This window comes from Macaca thibetana, chromosome 1, assembly GCF_024542745.1.
Source record: "Macaca thibetana thibetana isolate TM-01 chromosome 1, ASM2454274v1, whole genome shotgun sequence".
Lineage (NCBI taxonomy): Eukaryota > Metazoa > Chordata > Mammalia > Primates > Cercopithecidae > Macaca > Macaca thibetana.
The window spans coordinates 22,727,091-22,740,741 of record NC_065578.1 but is presented as its reverse complement, the minus strand read 5'-3'; positions in this window follow the sequence as shown (position 1 = coordinate 22,740,741).

Sequence of the window (13,651 nt, the reverse complement as noted above, 5' to 3'; positions counted from 1 at the left end):
TTCTCCTGCAGTCGGGCCACTGAGCAGCCCAGGACCCCCTTCGACGGTCCCAGCCAAACTCCGCGTCGTTCTGCTGGTCAGTGGCCTGCTGGCATGCCAGTGCCTGCTGATGTGCTCCTCTGGACGTCCAGCCGCCTGTGTGTTCCTCCACTGATGTGATCCTCTCCACGTCCGGCTACCTGTGTGTCTGCCTGCTAAGGTCTTGGGGTTTTTTATAGCACAGGATGGGGGCGTGGCAGGCCGGGTGGTCTTGGGAAATGCAACATTTGGGCAGGAAAACAAAAATGCCTGTCCTCACCTAAGTCTGGGGGGGTGGAGCCGTCGCCAGGGACCATGTCCTCACATCCTCCTCTACCCAGCACTTCCTTCCCTCCTTTCCATATTATTTATAGGGACCATGCTCTTCCCTTCCCAGCACTTCCTTTCGGTATCACAACTGTTACTGCAACCTATTTCTAAAATTTTTCATTACCCCAAACAGAAATTATATGACCATTAAGCAATAACTCACCATTCCTCTCCCTACACCACCCCAGCCGCTGGGAACCTCTAATCTACTTTCTGTCTTTATAAATTTGCCAGTCTAGATATTTTATATAAGTGGAATCACACAATATTTGTCATCTTATGTCTGGCTTATTTCACTTAGCATATTTCAAGGTTCACCCATGATGGAGCAGGTATCAAAATTTTACTCTTTTTTAAGGCTGAATAATACTTCATTGCATGTTTATCCGTTCGTCAGTTGATGGACATTTAAATTGTTTATGCCTTTTGGTTTTTGTGAATAATGCTGCAATGAACATTGGTGTACAAGTACGTGTTTGAGTTTCTGATTTTCAGTTCTTTTGGGTATATACCTAGGAGTGGAATTGCTAAGTCATATGGTGAGTCTGTGGTTAGCGTTTAGAGGAACCACCAAACTGTTTTCCACAACAGCCGTACCACTTTACATTCCCACTAGCAATGTATGAAGGTGCCAATTTCTCCACATTTTTGTCGACACTTGTTATTATCTATTTTTTAATTACAGCCATCCTAGTGGATGAGAAGATTCTTTTATTTTTAGGCCACTTCTTTTCAGTTATGATTTTCTAGGAAATTATCCATTTCAGCAAAGTTTTCAGATTTATTGTCCATAAATTTGTACAGTAAACATTTCAGTGTTGTTGTTGTTGTTATTGTTCTGTTTTTTTTTTTTTTTTTGAGACGGAGTCTCGCTCTGTCATCCAGTCACCTAGGCTGGAGTGCAGTGGTGTGATCTCAGCTCACCGTAACCTCCACCTTCTGGGTTCAAGCAGTTCCCTGTCTCGGCCTCCCGAGTAACTGGGATTATAGGCGCCTGCCACCACCCCAGCTAATTTTTGTATATTTTTTTTAAAGTAGAGATGGGGTTTCACCATGTTGGATCAGGCTGGTCTTGAACTCCTGACCTCGTGATCCACCTGCCTCAGTCTCCCAAATTGGTGGGGTTACAGGTGTGAGCCACCATGCCCAGCCTTCAGCGTTCTTCTAAAAGGCAGTAAACGGCCAGGCACAGTGGCTCATGCCCATAATCCCAGCACTTTGGAAGGCCAAGGCAGGTGGATTATCTGAGGTCAGGAGTTCAAGACCAGCCTAGCTAACATGGTGAAACCTCATCTCCGTTAAAAATACAAAAATTAGGCCGGGCGCGGTGGCTCAAGCCTGTAATCCCAGCACTTTGGGAGGCCGAGACAGGTGGATCACGAGGTCAGGAGATCGAGACCATCCTGGCGAACACTGTGAAACCCCGTCTCTACTAAAAAATACAAAAAACTAGCCGGGTGAGGTGGCGGGCGCCTGTAGTCCCAGCTACTCGGGAGGCTGAGGCAGGAGAATGGCATAAACCTGGGAGGCGGAGCTTGCAGTGAGCTGAGATCCAGCCACTGCACTCCAGCCCGGGCTACAGAGCGAGACTCCGTCTCAAAAAAAAAAAAAAAAAATACAAAAATTAGCTCGACATGGTGGCACGCACCTGTGATCCCAGCTACTTAGGAGGCTGAAACAGGAGAATCATTTGAACCCGGAGGCACAGGTTGCAGTGAGCTGAGATCGCTCCACTGCACTCCAGCCTGGATGACAAAGCAAGACTCTCAAAAATAAAAAATAAATTTAAAAAGGGGAGTGGAGATAGCTCTTGGCAGATGTTGGAAGCCAGAAGAGAGTGGAGTAGGAAGGTTTTCCCCTGGAGTCGGGCCATTGAGCAGCCCGGGACCCCCTTCGACGTGCATGCCTTTTTTGTGATCTGTTGTGAAGCTTGTCAATTTTATTAGACTCAAAGAACCAAGTTTCTTTGTTGTTGTTGTTGTTGTTGTTGTTGTTGTTGGATGATCCTCTTTGTTGTAATATTTTCTTATTTTACTCAAATTTCTACCTTTTCAGGCCAGGTGCGGTGGTTCATGCCTGAAATCCCAGCACGTCAGGAAGTTGAGGCAGGCAAATCGCTTGAGCCCAGGAGTTCATGGCGAGACCCCTCTCTACAAAAAAATACAAAAATTAGCTGGGTGTGATGGTGTGTGCCTGTAGTCCCAGCTACTCGAGAGACTAGGACAGGAGGATCACTTGAGCCCATGAGGTTGAGGCTTCAGTGAGCTGCGATCACACTACCACATTCTACTCTGGGCAACAGAGCAAGATGCTGTCTCAAAAAACAAACGAATTTCGACCTTGTATTTTGTCTTTTATTTTACTTACTTTTTGTCTGTTCTTTTTCTCACACCTTTTTCTTTTCATTTATTTTTATTTTTATTTTTTGAGATGGAATCTTGCTCCATCACCCAGGCTGCAGTGAGTAGCATGATCTCAGTTCACTGCAACCTCTGCCTCCCAGGTTCAAACGATTATCCTGCCTCAGACTCCCGAGTAGCTGTGACTACAGGCATACGCCAACATGCCCAGTTAATTTTTGTATTTTTAGTAGAGATGGGGTTTCACCATGTTGGCCAGGCCAGTCTCAAACTCCTGACCTCAGGTGATCTGCCTGCCTCAGCCTCCCAAAGTGCTGGGATTACAGGCATGAGCCGCTGCACCCGGCCTCACATCTTGAGTTAGAAACTTCATTCGCTAATCTTCAACTACCTTTTCCAATACAAGCATTTGTCTTTTAATATATTTCCATTATCATTCTAAGTATATTATAATTTCTTTCTTTCTTTGTTTTTTTTTTTTTTTTTTTTTTTTTGGAGATGGACTCTCGCTCTGTTACCCGGGCTGGAGTGCAGTGGTGTGATCTCGGCTCACTGCAACCTCCGCCTCCTGAGTTCAATTAATTCTCCTGCCTCAGCCTCTGTAGTAGCTGGGATTACAGGCATCAGCCACCAGGCCCCAACTAATTTTTGTATTTTTAATAGAGATGGGGTTTTGCCATGTTGGTCAGGCTGGTCTCGAATTCCTGACCTCAAGTGATCCACCCTTCTCAGCCTCCCAAAGTGCTGGGATTACAGGCGTGAGCCACCACACCTGACCTATTATAATTTCTTTCTTTTCCTTTCTTTTTTTTTTTTTTTTTTTTGAGACCAAGTCTTGCTCTTGTTGCCCAGACTGGAGTGCAATGGCACAATCTTGGCTCACTGCAACCTCCACCTCCGCCTCCCGGGTTGAAGCAATTCTCCTGCTTTAGCCTCCCAAGTAGCTGGGATTACAGGCACCTGCTACCACGCCCAGCCAACCTTTTGTATTTTCAGTAGAGAGAGGGTTTCACTATGTTGGCCAGGCTGGTCTCGAACTCCTGACCTCAGGAGATCCACCTGCCTCGTCCTCCCAAAGTGCTGGGATTACAGGATTGAGCCACCGCGCCCGGCCTCAGATTGCATTTCTAGTGGACAACAGCAAATCTCTGTTTACAGCTTTTCCTTAACAACAGCAGATGACCTCTCTTCTGCAAGTGGGAATAATAAAGTTTAAATCGCAACATCTGCCTTTCTGCAAATGCTGTGAGAGCAATAGCAGACTTTTTACATTAGTGGAACTTAGTCAGTGTGAACTTTTATGAACGTTTATGATATTCTAGGCCATAAAGCAAATTGCAAAAAATTGGTGACATACATATCCTATTAACCATAGTTAATGACAAATGGATAACTCTGTGTGTGCGTGTGTGTGTGTGTGTGTGTGTGTGTGTGTGTGTGTGTGTGTGTGTTAGAGACAGGGTCTTTCTCTGTCACCCAGGCTGGAGTGCAGTGGCACAATCACAGCTCACTGCAGCCTTGAGCCTTTGGGTTCAAGCGATCCTCCTACCTCAGCTTCCCGCGTAGCTGGGATGACAGGCACATGCCACCATGCCCAGCTCAATTTTTTGTTTTGTATTTTTTGTAGAGATGGGGGTCTTACTATGTTGCCCAGGCTGGTCTTGAACTCCTGGGCTCAAGTGATCCTCTCACCTTGGCATCTCAAAGTGCTGGGATTACAGGAATGAGCCACCATACCCAACTGGATAACTCATGTTAAGAGGAGACAAGATTATGTTGAAAATGAAGCCCACAGGCTGGGCGCGGTGGCTCAAGCCTGTAATCCCAGCACTTTGGGAGGCCGAGACGGGCGGATTACGAGGTCAGGAGATTGAGACCATCCTGGCTGACCCGGTGAAACCCCGTCTCTACTAAAAAATACAAAAAACTAGCCGGGCGAGGTGGCGGTTGCCTGTAGTCCCAGCTACTCGGGAGGCTGAGGCAGGAGAATGGCGTGAACCCGGGAGGCGGAGCTTGCAGTGAGCTGAGATTGTGCCACTGCACTCCAGCCTGGGCGACAGAGCGAGACTCCGTCTCAAAAAAAAAAAAAAAAAAAAAAAAAAAAAAGAAATGCAATCTGAGGCCAGGCATAGTGGCTCATGCCTGTAATTGCAGCACTTTGGGAGGCCGAGGTGGGGGGATCACCTGAGGTCGGGAGTTTGAGACCAGCCTGACCAACATGGTGAAACCCCATCTCTACTAAAAATACAAAAATTAGCCAGGTGTAGTGGTGGGCACCTGTAGTCCCAGCTATTCGGGAGGCTGAGACAGGAGAATTTCTTGAACCCAGGAGGTGGAGGTTGCAGTGAGCCAAGATCACACCACTGCACTCCTGCCTGGTGACAAAGCAAGATTCCGTCTCATTACAAAAAAAAAAATTTAGAAAGAAAGAAAAAGTCCTGGGAAAAAAAACCTATTACCATAAAATCTGAAGGTCTGAGAAAGGTGCACGGAATTGTGGTGAATCTTATTTACTACTGCGGTCTCAGCACCTAGCACCAACTTGTGCCTTAGTCACAGCAGCCATCTCTTTCAGTAGTTTGGAGAAAAAGGAAGAGGAAAGAGGGAATAGTGTTAGCATGTAGCAAAGAAAGCATTCTCTAGGGTCAGATTTAGGTCTGAACTTACCTACCATACATGATCTTAGAAAAGTTATCTAATGTCTCTTAAGCCTCCGTTTCCTCATCTCTCAGATGGAAAGAGAAATATTTATGTTGCAGAGTTTGATAACTCGTGAAAAGTTACTATATATCACAACCAATGTAGAAAAGATACTAAATAAATGGTAGCTGCTATTGTTAATAATTATTGTAAGCTTTGTAACTGAAGGTGGGTTACAATGCAAAAAAGGAAACATCTTGGTTAAAATAAGATTCCAGCTAAGGGTGACCCTGAGCCAAGTCTCTTACAGTTGCTAATATTACTCTTTCAGTATTTACTTAATGCCACCAAATGTGCCTGGTATTGGAGACACCACATTCAACAACCAGGTAAAGTCTCTGCCTTTTAGTTTAGACATTTGCCTCAGAGCTGTGCTTGTAAATTATTTACTTTTGCAGAATTTGCCAACAAGGGCTTTTAGGGGGCAAACGGGAAGGAGGGAAGCCTCGTGTCTGTGACAATTAGGAGTACTAGGGACTGGGGAGCTGGCAAGGGTATGCCTCCCCTAAGTCTTTTTTTTTTCTTATGCAGTTACTTATTTTTTTTATTGTGGTAAAATACATATAGCATAAAGTTTACCATTTTAACTCAGTGCCATTAAGTATATTCACATTGTTATATAACCATCTCCACTAACCAGAACTCCTTCATACCCCAAACTGAAATTCTATACCCATTAAACAATAACTCCCAATTTCTTTCCACTCCCAGCCCCCGATAACTACTATTCAACTTTCTTTTTCTATGAATTTGACTATCATAAGTCCTCATTGTAATAGTTAGGATTCTCCAGAGAAACAAAACCAATAAAATATATAGGCCGGATGCAGTGGCTCACGCCTGTAATCCCAACACTTTTGGAGGCTGCTGGAGCACCTGAGGTCAGGAGTTCAAGACCAGCCTGGCCAACATGGTGAAACCCCGTCTCTATTTAAAAAATACAAAAATTAGCCAGGCATGGTGTTGGGTGCCTGTAGTCCCAGCTACTCGGGAGGCTGAGGCAGGAGAATTGCTTGAACCCAGGAGGTGGAGGTTGCAGTGAGCCAAGATCACGCCGCTGCACTCCAGCCTGGGCAACAAGAGCAAAATTCCATCTCAAAAAAAAAAAAATATATATATATATATATGTGTATATATATGAAATATCATGATCTGGTGTCAGCAAGCTGGAGACCAAAAAAAGCCAGTGAGGTGTAGCTACAGTGGAAGCCCAGGGGCCTGAGAACAAGGGGAGCCAACGGTGTAGTGTAAGTCCCAGTCTGAATGCAGAAGAGATAATTCTTTCCCCACCTTTCTGTTCTATTCAGGCCTTCGAAGGATTGGATGATGCCCCCTACATTGAGGGAGTAATCTGCTTTACTCCCTCTACTGATTCAAATGCTAACCTCATTCAGAAAAACCCTCACAGACACACCCAGAAATAATGTGTAGTCAAATATTTGGATACCCTGTGGCCTAGTCAAGTTGACACATAAAATTAACCATCACACCCACATAAGTAGAATCATGAAATTTGCCCTTTTCTGTCTGGCTTAGCAGAATATTTTTAAGGTTTATTCATGTTGTAACATGTATCAGAATTGTATATATATGTGTGTGTGTGTGTGTATATATATGTGTGTGTGTGTGTGTGTGTGTGTATATATATATATATTTTTTTTTTTTTTTTTTTGAGACAGAGTCTCGCTTTGTCGCCCAGGCTAGAGTGCAGTGGCACCATCTTGGCTCACTGCAAGCTCCGCCTCCTGGGTTCACGCCATTCTCCTGCCTCAGCCTCCGAGTAGCTGGGACTACAGGCGCCCACCACCTCGCCTGGCTAGTTTTTTGTTTTTTTTTTTAGTAGAGACAGGGTTTCACCGTGTTAGCCAGGATGGTCTCGATCTTCTGACCTCATGATCCGCCCGTCTCGGCCTCCCAAAGTGCTGGGATTACAGGCTTGAGCCACCGTGCCCGGCCAGAATTGTATATATTTTTAAGAATGAGTAACTATTGTAGGTATACAGCACATTTTGTTCATCCATTTATCTGTTAATGAACATGTGGGTTCTTTACACCTTTTGACCATCACAGATAATGTTACTAAGGAAAGAGACCACTGCTACTCCTGGCTGCTCTCCTCCCCACACCTTGCCTAGTTCACAAGACAGGAGGAAGGAGAGAAAGCAAAAAGTTAGAAAGAAACAAAAGATAAATAGCCAGACAACCTTGGCACCACCACCCGGCCTTAGGAGTTAAAAAAAGTAATAATAATATCAACTCCTGACCTAAACTGCTTGTGTTATCTGTAAATTCCAGACACTGTATGAAAAAAAGCATTGTAAAACTTTTTGTTCTGTTGGCTGATGCATGTAGCCCCCAGTCACGTTTCCCAGGCTTGCTGGATTTATCACGACCCTTTCACGTGGACCCCTTAAAGTTGTAAGCCTTTAAAAAGGCCAAGAATTTCTTTTTCGAGGAGCTCGGCTCTTAAGACTCAAATCTGCTGACGCTCCCGGCCGAATAAACCACTTCCTTCTTTTTTTTTTTTTTTGAGACGGAGTCTCGCGCTGTCGCCCAGGCTGGAGTGCAGTGGCTGGATCTCAGCTCACTGAAAGCTCCGCCTCCCGGGTTTGCGCCATCCTCCTGCGCTGTCGCCCCTCAGTGGCCTCCACTGAAAGTAGCTGGGACTATAGGCGCCCGCCACCTCGCCCGGCTATTTTTTTGTATTTTTTAGTAGAGACGGGGTTTCACTGTGTTAGCCAGGATGGTCTCGATCTCCTGACCTCGTGATCCGCCCGTCTCGGCCTCCCAAAGTGCTGGGATTACAGGCTTGAGCCACCGCGCCCCGCCCACTTCCTTCTTTAATCCAGTGGATGAGGAGTTTTGTCTGTGGCTTCACAAGGTCAGGAGATCGAGACCACGGTGAAACCCCGTCTCTACTAAAAATACAAAAAATTAGCCGGGCGCGGTTGTGGGCGCCTGTAGTCCCAGCTACTCGGGAGGCTGAGGCAGGAGAATGGCGTGAACCCGGGAGGCGGAGCTTGCAGTGAGCCGAGATTGCGCCATTGCACTCCAGCCTGGGCGACAGAGCGAGACTCCGTCTCAAAAAAAAAAAAAAATAAATAAATAAATAAATATTTTATATAAAAATATATAATTATAAATAAAATATAAATATATAATATATGATATAATTATGTAATTTGTTATATAATTTATAAATATATTAATATTAATACATTAAAATTATATATGTAAATTTATATATGCATAAAAGCTACTCAGGAGGCTGAGGTGGGAGGATCACCTGAGCCCAGGGAGATGAAGGCTGCAGTGAGCTGCGATTGCACCACTGCACTCCAGCCTAGGTTTCACAGTGAGACCCTGTCTCAAAAAAAAAAACATAGGCTGGGCGCGGTGGCTCACGCCTGTAATCCCAGCACTTTGGGAGGCCAAGGTGGACAGATCACTTGAGGTCAGCAGTTCAAGACCAGCCTGACCAACATGATGAAACCCCATCTCTACTAAAAATACAAAAATTAGCCAGGTGTGGTGGTGTGTGCCTGTAGTCCCAGCTACTCAGGAGCCTGAAGCATGAAAAATTGCTTGAACCCAGGAGGCGGAGGTTGCAGTGAGCTGAGACTGCACCACTGCACTCCAGCCTGGGCGATAGAGTGAGACTCAGTCTCAATAAATAAATAAATAAATAAATAAATAAATAAAACAAAAATAAAAACAAACATTACCATATGATCCAGGAATTTCACTTCTAGAAATACACTGAAAATAATTGAAAACAGGAAATTAAACAGATATTCACATACCAATAATGTTGCTATGTTTGCTCATAAATATATATTCTTGTATACACAGAATAAATATATATTTATATGTAAACTGATATAACAATACAAATGTTGCTATTTTGCTCATAAATATATATTCTTGTATATACAGAATATAAATAAATATATATTTATAAATAAATTTATATTCTATACATTCTATATATAAATATATATTTATAAATATATTTATATTCTGTATATACAAGAATATGTATTTATGAGCAACATAGCAACAGTATTGGTATATGTATATATGTTTAATTCCCTATTTTCAATTATTTTGGGTATATTCCTAGAGGTGAAATTCCTGGATCATATGATAATTTTTATTTTTATTTTTTATATTTTGTCAGACAGGGTCTCACTATCTCCTAGGCTGGAGTGCAGTGGTGCAATCACAGCTCACTGCAGCCTCCACCTCCCAGGCTCAGGTGATCCTCCCACCTCAGCCTCCTGAATAGCTTGGACTACAGACATGTGCCACCACACTGGGGTAATTTTTGGTTTTTTTGTTTTGTTTTGTTTTGTTTTGAGACAGAGTCTCGCTCTGTCGCCCAGGCTGGAGTGCAGTGGCACGATCTCCACTCACTGCAAGCTCCATTTGCCAGGTTCACGCCATTCTCCTGCCTCAGCCTCCCAAGTAGCTGGGACTACAGGCACCCGCCACCACACCTGCCTAATTTTTTGTATTTTTAGTAGAGATGGGGTTTCACCGTGTTAGCCAGGATGGTCTCGATCTCCTGACCTTGTGATCCGCCCACCTCGGCCTCCCAAAGTGCTGGGATTACAGGCGTGAGTCACCGCGCCCAGCCCAATTTTTGTGTTTTTTGTAGAGATGAGGTTTATTATGTTACCCAGACTGGTCTTGAACTCCTAAGCTGAAGTGATCCACCTACTTTGGCCTCCCAAAATACTAGGATTACAAGTGTGAGCCCCTGCACCTGGCTGTTAATTCTATGTTCAATATTTTGAGGTATACTGTTTTTCACAGTGGTGGCACCTTTTACATTTTCATCAGCAATGCACCAGTGTTCTAATATCTCTACATCCTTGCTAGCAATTGTTATTTTTCAGGGTTTTGTTTTAAAAAGTGTCATAGCCATTGTAGCTGGTATGAAGTGGTATCCCTTTCTAGCTTTGATTTGCATTTCCCTAACGATTAGTGATGTTGAGCAGCTTATGTGCTTATCAGTCATTTGTATATCTTCTTTGGAGAAATCTCTGCGCAAGCCCTTGCCCATTTTGGGGTCAGTTTTTTTTGTTGTTGTTGAGCTTTAAGAGTTCTTTATATATTCTGGATATGAAGCCCTTATCAGATACCTGATTTGCAAATATTTTCTCCCATTCTGTGGGTTGCCTTTTCACTCTGTGAGTAGTGTCCTTTGATGCACAAAACTTTTTAATTTTGATGAAATCTCATTTATTAATTTTTTTCTTTTTTCTTTTTTTTTTTTTTTTTTTTTTGAGACAAAGTCTTGCTCTGTTGCCCAAACTGGAATGCAGTGGTGTGACCTTGGCTCACTGCAACTTCCCTGTCCAGGCTCAAGAGATCCTCCCACTTCAGCCTCTGGAGTATCTGGGACTACAGGTGTGCATGCCACCATGCCCAGTTAATTTTTTTTGCAGAGATGAGGTTTCATCATACTGCCCAGGCTGACCTTAATTCGTGGGCTCCAGTGATCCTCCCGCCTCAGCCTTCCAAAGTGCTGGGATTACAGGCATGAGCCACCAAGCCTGGCCAATTTTTATTCTTTTGTTGCCTGTGTTTTTGGTGTAATATCTAAGAAATTATTGCCAGATCCAATGCTGTGAAGCTCTTTCCCCTATATATTTTTTCTTTTTAAAAAATCAACTTTTATTTTAGATACAGGAGGTACCTGTGCGGGTTTGTTACGTGGGTCTCTTGCATCCAGGTGGAGAGTACCCAATAGGTAGTTTTTCAAGCCATTCCCCCTCCCTACCCCATTCCCAGTAGTCTGCAATGTCTATTGTTCCCCCGCCCTTTTTTTTTTTTTTTTTTTGAGATGGAGTCTCCATCTGTCACCAGGCTGGAGTGCAGTGGTGCGATCTTGGCTCACTGCAACCTCCACGTCCAGGGTTCAAGCGATTCTCCTGCCTCAGCCTCCTGAGTAGCTGGGACTACAGGCACGCGCCACCATGCCCAGCTAATTTTTGTATTTTTAGTAGAGACAGGGTTTTACCATGTCGGCCAGGATGGTCTCGATCTCTTGACATCGTGATCCGCCCACCTCGGTTTCCCAAAATGCTGGGATTACAGGCATGAGCCACTGCGTCCAGCCTTGTTTTGTTTTTTGAGACAGTCTCACTCTGTTGCCCAGGTTGGAGTACAGTAGCACAATCTCAGCTCACTGTAGCCTCCACCTCCTGAGTTCAAGTTATTCTCCTGCCTCAGCCACCCAATTAGCTGGAATTACAGGTGCCTGCTACCATACCTGGCTAATTTTTGTATTATTAGTAGAAATGGGGTTTCACCATGTTGGCCAGGCTGGTCTCAAACTCATGAGCTCAAGTGATCCACCCATCTCAGCCTCCCAAAGTGCTGGGGTTACATCCGTGAGCAACCACGCCTGGCCTATTGTTCCCATGGTTATGTCTATGTGTGCTCAATGTTTAGCTCCCACTTATAAGTGAGAACATGTGGTATTTGGTTTTCTGTTCCTGAGTTAATTCACTTAGGATTATAGCCTCCAGCTCCATCCATGTTGCTGCAAAGAACATGATTTCATTGTTTTTTATGACTGTGCCTTTTCCCCTACATTTTCTTCCAAGAGTCTTAAAGTTTTCGTTCTTATGGTTAGGCCTTTTACCCATTTTGAGTTAGGTTTTGTATATGGTATCAGGTAAGGGTCCAACTTTATTCTTTCACATGTGGATATCTAGTTTTCACAGCATAATTTGTTTACAAAGGCTGTCTTTCCCCATGGAATGATTTTGGCACCTTTGTCAAAAATCACTTGACCGTATATACAAGAGTTTGTATCTGGGCTCTCTATTTTACTTCATTGGTCTACGTCTGTCTTTATTTCAGTACCACACTCTTTTGTTTACTATGGTAAGGTTTGAAATCAGGAAGTTTGAGTCCTCCAACTGTCCTTTTTCAAGATTGTTTTGGCTATTCAAGGGCCATTGAGATTCCATGAGAATTTTAGGATGAATGTGTCTATTTCTGCAAAAAAATCCTTGGGATTTTAATAGGGAATGCGTTCAACCTGTAGATCATTTTGGATAGTATTAACATTTTAACAATATTAAGTCTTCTTGGCCAGGTGCTGGGACTCACATCTTTAATCTCAACACTTTGAGGCGCCAAGACAAGAAAGATCACTTGAGCCCAGGAGTTCAAGACCAGCCTGGGCAACATGGCAAGACCCTCGTTGGTGCAAAAAATGTAAAACTTAACTGGGTGTGATGGCGCACGCACCAGTGGTCCCGGCTACTCAGGAAGCTGAGGTGGGAGGATGGCTTGAGTGCAGGAGGTTGAGGCTACAGTGAGCTATGATTGCACTATTACACTCCAGCCTGGTCAAGAGAGTGAGTGAGACCCCATCTAAAAAAAAAAAAAAAAAAAAAAAGGCCGAGTGTGGTGGCTCACACCTGTAATCCCTGCACTTTGGGGAGGCCAAGGAGGGTGGATGACTTGAGTTAAGGAGTTGGAGACCAGCCTGGCCAACATGGTGAAACCCTGTCTCTACTAAAAGTACAAAAATTAGCCAGGCATGGTGGCAGGTGCCTGTAATCCCAGCTACTCGGGAGGCTGAGGCAGGAGAATTGCTTGAACCCAGGAGGTAGAGGTTGCAGTGAGCCGAGATTGAGCCACTGCACTCCAGCCCGGGCAACAGAGTGAGACTCTGTCTCAAAAAAATAATAAATAAATAAATAAATATTAAAAATTTAAAAAACAAAACAAAAGCAAACAAACTAAAAAACAGTATTAAGCATTCCAATTCATGAACATGGGATGTCCTACCACTATGTCTTCTTTAATTTTTTTCACCAATGGTTTATAATTTTCAGTATACAAGTCTTGAAAGTAATATTTTAAATAATACCATGCCAGTATGTTTGGGCCAACTGCAGCCCTCTAGCACAGGTTTAAAAATTCTGTGGGTAATGCTCTGAGTGTCATGATAGAGAAAATTTCCAGTGCTGCTGAAACCTAACAGAATATGTATCATGTCTTGTCTTTTCTTTAGATAAAATCTGAGCTCCTTAAAGTCAAGGAAAGTGCCTTCTCTGCCTTTCCTGAGAATACCAAAGACACACCAATTAGCATCCACCCAGTAACTATTTAAAAATGCAAATTTAGTCAGATTTCCTTGGTCTAAACCATTCAAAATCACTGCTATTAGGACAGCTGTTATTAGTGTGTTCACCAAAACCCTGCGGGACAGTTCC